This window comes from Morus notabilis, unplaced genomic scaffold, assembly GCF_000414095.1.
Source record: "Morus notabilis unplaced genomic scaffold, ASM41409v2 Scaffold98, whole genome shotgun sequence".
Classification (NCBI taxonomy): Eukaryota; Viridiplantae; Streptophyta; class Magnoliopsida; order Rosales; family Moraceae; genus Morus; species Morus notabilis.
The window spans coordinates 506,683-521,601 of NW_010359472.1; the positions used below are offsets into that span (position 1 = coordinate 506,683).

At 31.1% G+C, this 14,919-nt stretch overlaps 1 pseudogene; it reads right to left on the bottom strand.

Annotated features, from left to right (window-relative positions):
- Positions 1 to 12,990: 12,990 nt before the first annotated feature.
- On the bottom strand, positions 12,991 to 14,108 carry LOC21407358 (annotated as a pseudogene).
- Positions 14,109 to 14,919: the final 811 nt, after the last annotated feature.

The following is a 14,919-nucleotide window of genomic DNA, read 5'->3' on the forward strand; positions in this document are numbered from 1 at the left end:
ATTTTTAGGAATTAATGCAACAAGCGGCACCACCTTTTGATGAATATTCTATTTTTTTATGATTTTCTTTATTTTTTTCTTTAAAAAAAATGACGTTAAAAAATAATTAAATTTTGCGTACATGATCCTGACATTTTTTTGGGCATGCCTGTAAGAAATGTCCTCAAAAAATGGCAAAAAAAGTAAAACGCTGGCAAAAAGCCCCCAACTTGCGTAATGGCGCTCTGAGGGGCCGAGATTGGTCAAAATTTTACATTTTTACTTATGTTGTGCATTCTAAAATTAAAATTTGATTTTTTGGAATTAATGCAACAAGCGGCACCATTTTTTGATGAATACTCTATTTTTTAATATTTTCTTTATTTTTCATCTTTGAACAATAAAATAAAAATGACGTTAAAAATTTATGAAATTTTGCAAACACGATCCTGACATTTTTCTGGGCATGCCTGCAAAAAATAGACTCAAAAAATTACAAAAGAAAGTAAAATACTGTCAAGAAGCCCCTTGCCCACGTAGTAGGGTGCCCAGGGGCAGGGATGGGTGAAATATTTATATTTTTATTTATGTTTTACATTTTAAAATTTATATACGATTTTTAGGAATTAATGCAATAAGTGCCACCACTTTTTGATAAATATTCAATTTTTTTTCTTTTCTTTATTTTTTGTGTCTATAAAATAAAATAAAATAAAAATGAAGTCCAAAAATTATGAAATTTTACAAACACGATCCTTAGATTTTTGTGGGCATGCCTGCAAAAAAAGGACTAAAAAAATGACGGAAAGATTACAACGTTGTCAAAAAGCCCCCGAATTGCATTGTGGGGCGCCCAGGGGCCAGGATGGGTAAAAAATTTATATTTTTATTTATGTTTTATATTCTAAAATTAATATACTACTTTTCAGAATTAATGTAACAAGCGACACCACTTTTTGATGAATATTCTATTATTTATGATTTTCTTTATTTTTTCGTCTTTTAAAAATAAAATAAAATAAAAAATGACGTTAAAAAATAATTTAATTTTGCATACATGTGCCTCACATTTTTCTAGGCATGCTTGCAAAAAATGGCCTAAAAATGACAAAAGAAAGTAAAACGCTGTCGAAAAGCCCCTCGCGCGCATAGTGGGGTGCCCAGGGCCCAGGATGGATCAAACATGTACATTTTTATTTATGTTTTACATTTTAAACTTAGTATATGATTTTTATGAATTAATGTAACAAGCGCCACCACTTTTTGATGAATATTCTATTTTTTATGATTTTCTTTATTTTTTATTTTTGAAAAATAAAATAAAATAAAAATAACGTCAAAAAATTATGAAATTTTGCAGACACAATCCTTACATTTTTATGGGCATGCCTGCAAAAAGTGGCATCAAAAAAAGACAAAAAAATAAAACACTGTCAAAAGCCCCCAGATCACGTAGTGGGGCGCCCAGGGACCGGGATGGGTCAAAAATTTACATTTTTATTTATGTTTTACCTTCTAAAATTAATATACGATTTTTAGGAATCAATGAAACAAGCGGCACCATTTTTTTATGAGTATTCTAGTTTTTATGATTTTCTTTGTGTTTCATCTTTGAAAAATAAAATAAAATAAAAATGACGTTAAGAAATTAATAAATTTTGCAGACATGATCCTGACATATTTCTGGGAATGCCTGAAAAAAATGGTCTAAAAAAATGATAAATAAAGTAAAACATTGTCAAAAAGCCCCTCGCCTGCGTAATGGGGCGCCCAGGGACCGGGATGGATCAAACATTTACATTTTTATTTCTGTTTTGCATTTTAAAGTTAATATACGATTTTTATGAATTAATGCAACAAGGGCGGCCATTTTTTGATGAATATTCTAAGTTTTATGATTTTCTTTATGTTTCGTCTTTGAAAAATAAAATAAAATAAAAGTGACGTCAAAAAATTAGGAAATTTTGGAGACGCGATCATGACATTTTTCTCGGCATGCCAGTAAAAATCAACCTAAAAAAATGACAACCAAAAGTAAAACGCTGCCAAAAAGTCCCCCGCCCGCGTAGTGGGGTGCCTAGCGCCATGGACGGGTCAAACAATTATGTTTTTATTTATGTTTTACATTTTGAAATTAATATACCATTTTTAGGAATTAATGCAACAAGCACCACAACTTTTTGATGAATATTCTATTTTTTATGATTTTCTTTATTTTTTGTCTTTAAAAAATAAAATAAAATAAAAATGACGTTAAAAAATTATTACATTTTGCAAACATGATCCTGACATTTTTTTGGCCATGCCTGCAAAAAATAGCCTCAAAAAAAGTAAAACACAGTCAAAAAGCCCCCGGCTTGGGTAATGGGGCGCCCAGGGCCCAAGCTGGGTCAAAAATTTACATTTTCATTTACAATTTGTATTCTAAAATTAATATACGATTTTTAAGAATTAATGCAACAAGTGTCACCATTTTTTGATGAATATTCTATTTTTTATGATTTTCTTTATTTTTTGTCTTTGAAAAATAAAATAAAATAAAAATTATGTTAAAAAGTTATGAAATTTTGCAGTCATGATCATGACTTTTTTGGGGCATGCCTGGAAAAAATGACCTCACAAAATGATAAAAAAAAAGTAAAACGCTATCAAAGAGCCCCCGGCTCGCGTGGTGAGGCGCCCAAGGGCGGGGATAGGTCCAAAATTTACATTTTTATTTATGTTTTGGACTCTAAAATTAATATAGATTTTTAGGAATTAATGCAACATGGGCCACCACTTTTTGATGAATATTCTATTTTTTATGATTTTTTTTTATTTTTCGTCATTGAAAAATAACATAAAATAAAAATGGTGTTAAAAAATTATTAAATTTTGCATACACGAACCTAAAATTTTTTGGGGCATGCATGCAAAAAATAGCCTAAAAATGACAAAAAAAAGAGTAAAACATTGTCAAAAAGCTCTTGGCTTGCATAATGGGGTGCCCAGGGGCCGGGATAGGTATAAAATTTACATTTTTATTTACAATTTACATTCTAAAATTAATACGCGATTTTTATAAATTAATGGAACAAACGTCACCATTTTTTTTATGAATATTCAATTTTTTTATGATTTACTTTATTTTTTGAATTCATAAAATTAAAATAAACCAAAATGACGTTAAAAAATTATAAAATTTTACAAACACGATCTTGACATTTTTTTGGGCATGTCTGGAAAGAAATGGCCTCAAAAAATGATGAAAAAGTAAAACGCTGTCAAAAAACGCTCGACTCGCGTAGTGGGGCGCCCAAGGACCGGGATGGGTAAAAAAGTGACATTTTTATTTATGTTTTGCACTCTAAAATTAATATACAATTTTTATGAATTAATACAACATGCGCCACCACTTTTTGATGAATATTCTATTTTTTATGATTTTCTTTATTTTTCATCTTCGAAAAATAAAGTAAAACAAAAATGATGTTCAAAAATTATGAAATTTTACGGACACGATCCTGAAATTTTTCTGAGCATGCTTGCAAAAACAGGCCTCAAAAAATGACAAAAAAAAAAGTAAAACACTGTCAAAAAGCCCCCAGCTTGCGTAATGGGGCGCCCAGGGGTCGGGATGGGTAAAAAATGTACATTTTTATTTACGATTTGCATTCTAAAATTAACATACGATTTTTAGGAACTAATACAACAAACGTCACTATTTTTTTATGAATATTCTATTTTTTATGTTTTCCTTTATTTTTTATCTTTAAAAAATAAAATAAAACAAAAATGACGTTAAAAAATGATGAAATTTTGCATACACGATCCTAACATTTTTCTGGGCATGCCAGGAAAAAAGGGCCACAAAAAATGACAAAAAAAAAGTAAAACGCTTTTAAAACGCCCCTTGCTCGCGTAGTGGGGCGCCAAAGGGCCGGGATGGGTCAAAAATTTACATTTTTATTTATGTCTTGTACTCTAAAATTAATATACGAATTTTAGGAATTAATGCAATAAGTGCCACCACTTTTTGAAGAATATTCTATTTTTTATGATTTTCTTTATTTTTTGTCTTTGAAAAATAAAATAAAAAAAAGACGTCAAAAAATTGTGAATTTTTACAGATAAGATCCTTACATTTTCATGGGCATGGCCGCAATAAATGGCCTCACCAAATGAGAAGAAATAGTAAAATGCTGTCAAAAAGCCTCTAGATCGTGTAGTGGGGAGCCTAGGGGCCGGGATGGGTCAAAAACTTACATCTTTATTTATGTTTTACATTTTAAAATTAATATACGATTTTTAGGAATTAATGCAACAAGTGGCACCATATTTTCATGAATATTCTATTTTTTTTATTTTCTCAATTTTTCATCTTTGAAAAAAAATAATAAAATAAAAATGATGTTAAAAAATTATTAAATTTTGCAGACACGATCCCGACATTTCTCTGGGCATGCCTGCAAAAAATGACCTCAAAATGAAAAAAAAAAGTAAAACACCTTCAAAAAACCCCCCGGCTTGCGTAATGGCGCACCAAGGGGCCGGGATAGATAAAAAATTTCCATTTTTATTTATGATCTGCATTGTAAAATTAATATATGATTTTTAGTAATTAATGCAACAAGTGGCACCATTTTTTGATGAATATTCTACTTTTTATGATTTTCTTAATTTTTCATCTTTGAAAAATAAAATAAAATAAAAACGACGTTAAAATATTATGAAATTTTACAGACACAATCCTGACATTTTTCTGGGCATGCCTACAAAAAAAGGCCTCAAAAAATGGCAAAAGAAAGTAAAACACTGTCCAAAAGGGCCACAAAAAATGACAAAAAAAAAAGTAAAACGCTTTTAAAACGCCCCTTGCTCGCGTAGTGGGGCGCCAAAGGGCCGGGATGGGTCAAAAATTTACATTTTTATTTATGTCTTGTACTCTAAAATTAATATACGAATTTTAGGAATTAATGCAATAAGTGCCACCACTTTTTGAAGAATATTCTATTTTTTATGATTTTCTTTATTTTTCGTCTTTGAAAAATAAAATAAAAAAATGACGTCAAAAAATTGTGAATTTTTACAGATAAGATCCTTACATTTTCATGGGCATGGCCGCAATAAATGGCCTCACCAAATGAGAAGAAATAGTAAAATGCTGTCAAAAAGCCTCTAGATCGTGTAGTGGGGAGCCTAGGGGCCGGGATGGGTCAAAAACTTACATCTTTATTTATGTTTTACATTTTAAAATTAATATACGATTTTTAGGAATTAATGCAACAAGTGGCACCATATTTTCATGAATATTCTATTTTTTTTATTTTCTCAATTTTTCATCTTTGAAAAAAAATAATAAAATAAAAATGATGTTAAAAAATTATTAAATTTTGCAGACATGATCCCGACATTTCTCTGGGCATGCCTGCAAAAAATGGCCTCAAAATGAAAAAAAAAAGTAAAACACCTTCAAAAAACCCCCCGGCTTGCGTAATGGCGCGCCAAGGGGCCGGGATAGATCAAAAATTTCCATTTTTATTTATGATCTGCATTGTAAAATTAATATATGATTTTTAGTAATTAATGCAACAAGTGGCACCATTTTTTGATGAATATTCTACTTTTTATGATTTTCTTAATTTTTCATCTTTGAAAAATAAAATAAAATAAAAACGACGTTAAAATATTATGAAATTTTACAGACACAATCCTGACATTTTTCTGGGCATGCCTACAAAAAAAGGCCTCAAAAAATGGCAAAAGAAAGTAAAACACTGTCCAAAAGGGCCACAAAAAATGACAAAAAAAAAAGTAAAACGCTTTTAAAACGCCCCTTGCTCGCGTAGTGGGGCGCCAAAGGGCCGGGATGGGTCAAAAATTTACATTTTTATTTATGTCTTGTACTCTAAAATTAATATACGAATTTTAGGAATTAATGCAATAAGTGCCACCACTTTTTGAAGAATATTCTATTTTTTATGATTTTCTTTATTTTTCGTCTTTGAAAAATAAAATAAAAAAATGACGTCAAAAAATTGTGAATTTTTACAGATAAGATCCTTACATTTTCATGGGCATGGCCGCAATAAATGGCCTCACCAAATGAGAAGAAATAGTAAAATGCTGTCAAAAAGCCTCTAGATCGTGTAGTGGGGAGCCTAGGGGCCGGGATGGGTCAAAAACTTACATCTTTATTTATGTTTTACATTTTAAAATTAATATACGATTTTTAGGAATTAATGCAACAAGTGGCACCATATTTTCATGAATATTCTATTTTTTTTATTTTCTCAATTTTTCATCTTTGAAAAAAAATAATAAAATAAAAATGATGTTAAAAAATTATATTAAATTTTAGACATGATCCCGACATTTCTCTGGGCATGCCTGCAAAAAATGGTCTCAAAATGAAAAAAAAAAGTAAAACACCTTCAAAAAACCCCCCGGCTTGCGTAATGGCGCGCCAAGGGGCCGGGATAGATCAAAAATTTCCATTTTTATTTATGATCTGCATTGTAAAATTAATATATGATTTTTAGTAATTAATGCAACAAGTGGCACCATTTTTTGATGAATATTCTACTTTTTATGATTTTCTTAATTTTTCATCTTTGAAAAATAAAATAAAATAAAAACGACGTTAAAATATTATGAAATTTTACAGACACAATCCTGACATTTTTCTGGGCATGCCTACAAAAAAAGGCCTCAAAAAATGGCAAAAGAAAGTAAAACACTGTCCAAAAGGGCCACAAAAAATGACAAAAAAAAAAGTAAAACGCTTTTAAAACGCCCCTTGCTCGCGTAGTGGGGCGCCAAAGGGCCGGGATGGGTCAAAAATTTACATTTTTATTTATGTCTTGTACTCTAAAATTAATATACGAATTTTAGGAATTCGGCCCGCGTAGTGGGGCGCCCAGGGGCAGGGATGGGTCAAAAATTTACAATTTATTTTATGTTTTGCATTTTAAAATTAATATATGATTTTTAAGAATTAATGCAACAAGCGCCACGACTTTTTGATGAATATTCTATATTTTATGATTTTCTTTATTTTTCATCTTTGAAAAATAAAATCAAATAAAAACGAAGTCAAAAAATTATGAAATTTTGCACACACTATCCTCTCATTTTTGTGGGCATGCTTGCAAAAGAAAAGTCCTCAAAAAATGAAAAAAAAAAGTGAAACGTTATCATAAAGCCTCCGGATCGCCAAGTGGGGCGTCCAGGTGCCAGGATAGGTCAAAAATTTACATTTGTATTTATGTTTTGCATTCTAAAGTTAATATACTATTTTTAGGAATTAATGCAACAAGCGGCACCATTTTTTTGATGAATATTCTATTTTTTAGGATATTCTTTATTTTTTGTCTTTGAAAAATAAAATAAAATAAAAATGAAGTTAAAAAATTATTAAATTTTGTACACACAATCTTGACATTTTTCTAAGCATGTCTACAAAAAACTGGCCTAAAAAATGACAAAAAAAAATAAAACGATGTCAGAAAGCCCCCTTGCCCGTGTAGTGGGGCGCCCAGGGGCCGGGATGGGTCAAACATTTACATTTTTATTTATGTTTTATATTTTTAAATTAATATACGCTTTTTAGGAATTAATACAATAAGCGCAAAAACTTTTTGTTGAATATTCTATTTTTTACGATTTTCTTTATTTTTCGTGTTTGAAAAATAAAATAAAATAAAAACGTCGTCAAAAAGTTATGAAATTTTGCATACATGTTCCTTACATTTTTCTTGGCGTGCCTACAAAAAATAGCCTCAAAAAATGAAAAATAAAGTAAAACACTGTCAAAAGCCCCCCGCCCGCGTAGTGGGGCTCTCAGAGGCCGTGATAGGTTAAACATTTACATTTTTATTTATGTTTTGCATTTTAAAATTAATGTACAGTTTTTTACAATAAATGCAACAAGCACCACCACTTTATGATTTCATTTATTTTAAAATATAAAATAAAAATGACGTCAAAAAATTATCCAATTTTGCAGACACAATCCCTACATTTTTGTGGGCAATACAGTAAAAAAGGACAAAAAAAAATGTAAAACGCTGCCAAAAAGCCCCTGTCCCGCATAGTGGGATACCCAGGGGTCGGGATGGGTCAAAAATTTATATTTTTATTTATGTTTTGTATTCTTAAATTAACATACGATTTTTAGGAATTAATGCAACAAGCGCCACCATTTGTTGATGAATATTCTATTTTTTATGATTTTCGTTATTTTTTCGAGTTTGAAAAATAAAATAATATAAAAACTACGTCAAAAAATTACAAAATTTTGTAGACACGATCCTTACATTTTTATATGCATGCTTGCAAAAAGTTACCTAAAAAAATGTAAAACGTTGTCAAAAAACCCCCAGCCCGCGTAGTGGGGCGCCCAGGTGCAGGGATGTGTCAAAATTTTACATTTTAATTTATGTTTTACATTCTAAAATTAAAATACGATTTTTAGGAATTAATGCAATAAGTAGAACCATTTTTTGATAAATAATCTAATATTTATGATTTTCTTTATTTTTCATAGTTGAAATATAAAATAAAATAAAAACGAAATCAAAAAATTATGAAATTTTGCAGACATTATCCTTACATTTTTTGGGCGTGCTTGCAGAAAATGGCCTCAAAAAATGAAAAGAAAAAGTAAAACGCGGGCAAAAAGCCCCACACTCGTGTAGTAGGGCGTCCAGGGGCCGAGATAGGTTAAACATTTACATTTTTATTTGTGTTTTGCATTTTAAAATTAATATACAATTTTTTAGACTTAATGCAACAAGCACCCCTACTTTTTGATGAATATTCTATTTTTTTTTATTTTCTTTATTTTTCATCTATGAAAAATAAAATAAAATAAAAACGATGTCAAAACATTAAGAAATTTTACAGACACGATCCCTACATTTTTATGGGCATGCCTGCAAAAAATGGCCAAAAAAGACAAAAAAAGTAAAACACTGTCAAAAAGCCCATGCCCTATGTAGTGGGGCACCCAAGGGAAGGGATGGGTCAAAATTTGCACTTTTATTGATGTTTTGCATTTTCAAACTAATATATGATTTTTAGGCATTAAGGCAAAAAGCACCACCACTTTTTGATGAATATTCTATTTTTTATGATTTTCATTATTTTTCATCTCTGAAAAACAATAAAATAAAAATGACGTCAAAAATTTATGAAATTTTATAGATACGATCCTCACATTTTTATGGGCATGCCCGCAAAAATGGCCTCAAGAAATGACAAAAAAAGTAAAACACTATCAAAAAGCCCCCAGCTCACGTAGTGGGGCACCTAGGGGCCGGGATATGTTAAAATTTTACATTTTTATTTATGTTTTACATTTTAAAATTAACATATGATTTTTACGAATTAATGCAACAAGCCCCACCATTTTTTTGATAAATATCCTATTTTTGATGATTTTCATTATTTTTCATCTTTGAAATATAAAATAAAATAAAAATGACATCAAAAAATTATGAAATTTTGTAGACAAGATGCGTAAATTTTTTGTAGGCATGTCTGCAAAAAATGGCCTCAAAAAATAACAAAAAAAAAAAGTAAAACGCCGTCAGAAAGCCCCTGGCCTGCATAGTGGGGCACCCAGGGGCCGAGATGGGTCAATCATTTGTATTTTTATTTATGTTTTGCATTTTCAAATTAATATATGATTTTTAAGAATTAATGCAACAAGCACCACCACTTTTTGATGAGTATTATATTTTTTTATGATTTTCTTTATTTTTCGTCTTTGAAAAATAAAATAAAGTAAAAACGACGTCAAAAAATTATGAAATTTTGTAGACATGATCCTCACATTTTTATGGGCATGCCCGCAAAAATGGCCTAGAGAAATGACAAAAAAAATAAAACACTGTCAAAAAGCCCCCAACCCACATAGTAGGGCGCCCAGGGGCCTGGATATGTCAATATTTTACATTTTATTTATGTTTTCTTTTTTAAAATTAACATACGATTTTTACGAATTAATGCAACAATCACCACCATTATTTTTAGTGTTTGTAAAATAAAATAAAAATGACGTCAAAAAATTATGAAATTTTGTAGACACGATCCTTACATTTATGTGGGCATGCCAGGAAAAAATGGCCTTAAAAAATGACAAAAAAAAGTAAAACGCTGTCAAAAAGCCCCTGGCCCGCATAGTGGGGCGCCCAGGGGCCGGGATGGGTCAAACATTTACATTTTTATTTATTTTTTGTATTTTAAAATTAATATACGATTTTTAAGAATTAATTCAAGAAGCAGCACCATTTTTTGATGAATATTCTATTTTTTATTATTTTCCGTATTTTTGATTTTTAAAAAATAAAATAAAATAAAAACGACGTTCAAAAATTCTGACATTTTGCATACACGGACCTTACATTTTTCTGGGCATACTTGCATATTGTATTTTGAGGAATTAATACAATATGCAGCACCATTTTTTGATGAATATTCTATTTTTTACGATTTTCTTTATTTTTCATCTTTGAAAAATAAAATAAAATAAAAATGACGTGAAAAAATTATAACATTTTACAGACACGATCATTACATTTTTCTGGGCATGCCTTAAAAAAATAGCCTCAAAAAATGATAAAAAATAAAAAAAATGCTGTCAAAAAGCCCCCAGCCTGCGTAGTGGGGGCCCAACGTCCGGGATGGGTAAAAAAATTACGTTTTTAGTTATGTTTTGCATTTCAAAATTAATATACAATTTTTAAGAATTAATGCAATAAGGGGGACCATTTTTTTATGAATATTCTATTTTTTTACGATTTTCTTTATTTTTCATTTTAAAAAAAAAAATAAAATAAAAACGACGTGAAAAAATTCTGAAATTTTACATACACGATCATTACATTTTTCGGAGCATGCCTATGAAAATGGACTCAAAAAATGACAAGAAAAAAGTAAAACGCTATCAAAAATTCCCCGGCCCGCGTAGTGGGGCGCCCAGGGACCGGGATAAGTCAATAATTTACATTTTTATTTCTGTTTTGCATTCTAAAATTAATATATGATTTTTAGGACATTTTTTGATAGATATTCTATTTTTTATGATTTTCTTTATTTTTCATCTTTGAAAAATAAAATAAAGTAAAAACGACGTCAAAAAATTATGAAATATTGCATACACAATTCTTACATTTTTCTGGACATGCCTACAAAAAATGGCCTCAAAAAATGACAAGAAAAAAGTAAAACGTTGTCAAAAAGCCCTCGACCAGTGTAGTGGGGCGCCTAGGGGTCGGGATGGGTCAAAAAGTTACATTTTTATTTATGTTTTGCATTCCAAAATTAATATACAATTTTTAGTAATTAATGCAAGAAGCGACACCATTTTTTTGATGAATATTCTATTTTTTACGATTTTCTTTATTTTTCATCTTTGAAAAATAAAATAAAATAAAAATGACGTTAAAAAATTATGAAATTTTACATACACGATCCTTACATTTTTCTAGGCATGCCTTTAAAAAACAGCCTCAAAAAATGACAAAAAGTAGAAAAACGACGTCAAAAAGTCCCCAGGCGGGTAGTGGGGCGCCCAGGGGCCGGGATGGGTCAAAAATTTACATTTTTATTTATGTTTTGCATTCTAAAATTAATATACAATTTTTAAGAATTAATACAACAAGCGGCATTATTTTTTTATGATTTTCTTTATTTTTCATCTTTGAAAAATAAAATAAAATAAAAACGACGTCAAAAAATTATGAAATTTTACAGACACGATCCTTACATTTTTCTGAGCATGCCTGCAAAGAATGGCCTCAAAACTTTAGACCTTGTGATTTTTTTTTTTTTGGACTCATTCGTAGACAATAGAGGTCTTGTTTCTTTTAAAAGTAAGGCATGTTTACTTTGCAGTAAAGGGAAAAGAAAAGTAAGGAGTGATTCTCTTTCTCTTTTAATAATATGTTCATTTATAAAATTAGTAATGGAGGTATAATAAGCTCCACACAATATGGAGAATGAAGAAAGGGAATACCAATCCTTATACTCTCTTAGTATTGATTGCTTGTCAAAAGAAATGAATGTTAAATTTACTTATCTATCCTTAATGATTACTATACAATCAATGATTATTTAAGTGTGCAAAATGACATTTTAGTGATTACATTTATAATATTACTATTCCTAATTTTAGTAAACATAAAAAAAGGAATGAAATTGATTCTCATTACATCATCTAATAATCAAGTAAATACATAAAACGGAATGAATGACCATTAATCCTATTGTTTTACTTTCCTTTTCAATCTCATAACATTTCCCATTACATTCCTTTACGGTTTGATAAATGCGCCCTTAGTGCATAATGATGCAAGGCTTACGTTATAATAATGGGTGAAAAGATCTAAGAACTTTTTTGGTAAGCCTCTTTGCTAGTAGTGTCAGTTTCTGAATGTTGAATTTGATCAAAATCACATCACATAAAAAAAGTATGCAGAACAAACATCTTTTAATACATACTTAATAACTAAAAAGTAAAGAATTAGAAACTCCCAAAGATTTAAGAGTTTGACAAAATAACAGTTATAAGCATCACTGTACAACCCCATGAGCGTTTTACGACATAAAATCAACATGAGACCGAACAAAACTAATCCGCTTTATCACTTCAATTCTTTTCTCAAACTACTGCTATAGACGAAAAAATTTTAATACATGGTAAGCATCATCACTACGGTGTTTGAATCAACGTGTTTCAACAAGACTACAAAAGCAAATCAATGAAATATTCTAGCTGGGTTTTCCCAGTTTGAATAGTCTAACAAAAAATTGGCTAAAAATTAATTCTGTGTAAATGTTAAATGAAATCAGTTTCTGCGTGCAAAAGCCCAATCCACAGGAATTCCGATCAAGCAGAGATAACCGAAGTTGTCGTGCGAAGTTGGCACCCCCACGATTTTATTAGTAACTGGAGTTGAACACTTGATCTTAACCAAATAAATAAATAATAAGCAACAAAGCAAGATCAACTATTAAGGATACGTATCATCTTTCCCCTAGTGATTCTGAGGTTTTTTTCTCACTCATGTTCCTTTGCATTTTGAGTAACTTCTGTCGTTCTTCTTCAGTTTCTTATGCTTTGTACTTTTACTTCTTGCGTGGCCTTAGGCTTGTTGCTTGTGGATTGTTGATACATAACACGCCCAAGCATGCATATCAAAAGCCCTAGAGTCCCAACGAATGTGGAATGCTTGTCCCAAACAACCATATTAATCACAACTGTTAATAACTTGTTCACAATCCCAAGAACTGTAAAACTAGTTGCAGAGATCGCCCGTCGGCAAGAGAACCCAAAAAAAGAGATCAACAGGCCAAACAAACATGACAGCCCCACAGGCAAAATCACCCCAAAAGATTAACAATATGACTCATTGAGATTTCGTGTTTTATCCTCTTCAACTCACCCATAATAAGCAGTTCCAATGTAAACAATAGAAGAGCCTCAAGATTGTTATACAACACCAATCCCCATGTACTTAAACCAATGGTCATAACCACATGCTTTATGTAGACAAAGTATATATGGATATGCTAACAAGGTAAGCGAGAGCCCAGCTATAAGCCATGAAAGTGAACTGGTAATCCATGATCACATAAAACACGCTTCCAACGAATATGGTACCAAGTGAGCCCCAAGTCTTAAAGAGGGCCAAGGCTGGCGTAAGAAGAGGGTCTCTCCTGTCGCAACGAAGATTGGAATGACAGAACGAAAGACAATGAAGGTGTCAAGATTGGCGTGGAGGAGCTCACAGTTGGTGAAGAGGGAAGATAGAATATGATAGCAGCAGGTAGAAACCTCCACATTGTGAGGAGGTCAAGCTGGCCATGCTCTATGAACTTGAATCAACCGCATATGAGGACCACAAAAGCACTGGTAAAGTACTGCAACGCAGTTAAAACACCAGGTAAGGGAATTTCATGACAGCCCATTTTTTGATGATGGACAGCAAAGATGCGGAGATGAAGTATCCAGAAGCTATGCCATACACAGACGCTTGTTGGAGTAAGGCATTGTACCAATTTGCTATGATTTCAACAGAGGATTTGGGGTTTATCTTGGCTTCACCCAGTTTCTGATTCTCCTCATCATTTTCATTAGACATCTGACAAAAACCCAAAAGGATCTAAAAGTTAGTCGGCCAAAGCAGGGAAGATTTTGTTGAAGCCAACCTTATATATCAATTTCCAATAAGAAAGAGATTCAAATTATGCAGAAATGGTAATGTAGAATGTCTGGAAAAAAGAAGAAAGAAGGAAAAATTATATCTAATTAAGTTCTGTTCTCTTCACTAAAACATTCTTTTTCTAAAATCTCCATTACTAATCCTTTGGGTATCTTGGTGTCCCTAAACATCTGCTCTTTTTTTTTCCCCCATTCTTTCAAGAGATTCAGATCCACCCAAAATCTCATTGCATGCATCAAGTATAAATTCATGATCTTCAGTTTGTATAAGAGCCTTTTTTTTTTTTTTTTAATTTCGTTTTAAAAATTGCATTGCAAATATACAGAAACTGTGTTCGGCATCCTTCAAACCCTATCATTTATGTGAAACTCGACAAGGATTCAGAATCTCATAGGAAATGAGATAAAATAATCAGTTTCACAAGAAACATAAGCATAATAATTCAGAAGTTACATTGAAACTACGTTATCTCTTATGATAATAGATTGCGTTTCTTAGTTTAGACCTGGAGGAGAAGTGTTGAAAACGAAAAATCTGGACAGTAAAGAATAGAAGAAAGGAAAAAGATGACGAGATTACTGGCCTCAGAAGAGATTGGAGGAGAAGTGTTGAAAACGAAAAATCTGGACAGTAAAGAATAGAAGAAAGGAAATAGATGACGAGATTACTGGCCTCAGAAGCAGAGGCAATTCAGATACTCAATTGCTTTTCTGCTTACTTCGTTCCTTCT